A 754-nucleotide genomic window follows, 5' to 3' on the forward strand; every position below is an offset into this window, starting at 1 on the left:
ATACCAGGGCTGGAGTGGGACTAATTTTCAGCCCTGGAGTTTCATGCCTTAGACCGGCCCACTTATTTTTTTATTTTTTATTTTTTTACTGACCTTTGCGCTTTCTATTATCCATTTTTCATCTATTATTTTTTTGCTCGCATATCTCCAGCAACTGAGGGTTTTTTGTTGTTGTTGTGAGTCAAAAGATAATTACGTCATCATTAGGGTTGCCAATTAACTTCAGAAATGGAAAATAAGGGACAATTGTGATTCTTTATCTTTTATTCTTTAAGAAAATAGTGTTTATTCTTGTAGAAAATAAGTGTTTGTTCTTTAAGAAAATAAGGGACAGAATAAGGGACGCTCCAAATATTTGTACTGTAGGCAACCATAATGTATGTCTGCCTGCAGTCAAATAGTTCTCAGAAATAATCACAATTGTTTTACTTAACCTATTTATGTCCAAGTATTCTAAAAATAATTTTAATGTCATACAAAAAAATGTCATCGGCCTGAGTAAATTGTACCAATATAGAATTGTGACTTCACAAGTGTAGTAATTTAGGAGGTGAAAATACTGTGAAATTACTAATGGCATGAAATTTGAAAGCATAACAACTGAATGTCTATGAAACTTTAGTCAATAAAGCATTTTTTAAACAATGGCACTTACATTTTTGAACAAAAATTTTATTGCAACCATAGCCTATGAATCAATGAAAATGCATATTTTTCAATCAAAGAAAACTTAGTGTGTGCTGCTTGAATTTGT

The sequence above is a fragment of the Sinocyclocheilus anshuiensis genome, unplaced genomic scaffold (genome assembly GCF_001515605.1).
Source record: "Sinocyclocheilus anshuiensis isolate Anshui unplaced genomic scaffold, SAMN03320099.WGS_v1.1 scaffold278, whole genome shotgun sequence".
NCBI lineage: Eukaryota > Metazoa > Chordata > Actinopteri > Cypriniformes > Cyprinidae > Sinocyclocheilus > Sinocyclocheilus anshuiensis.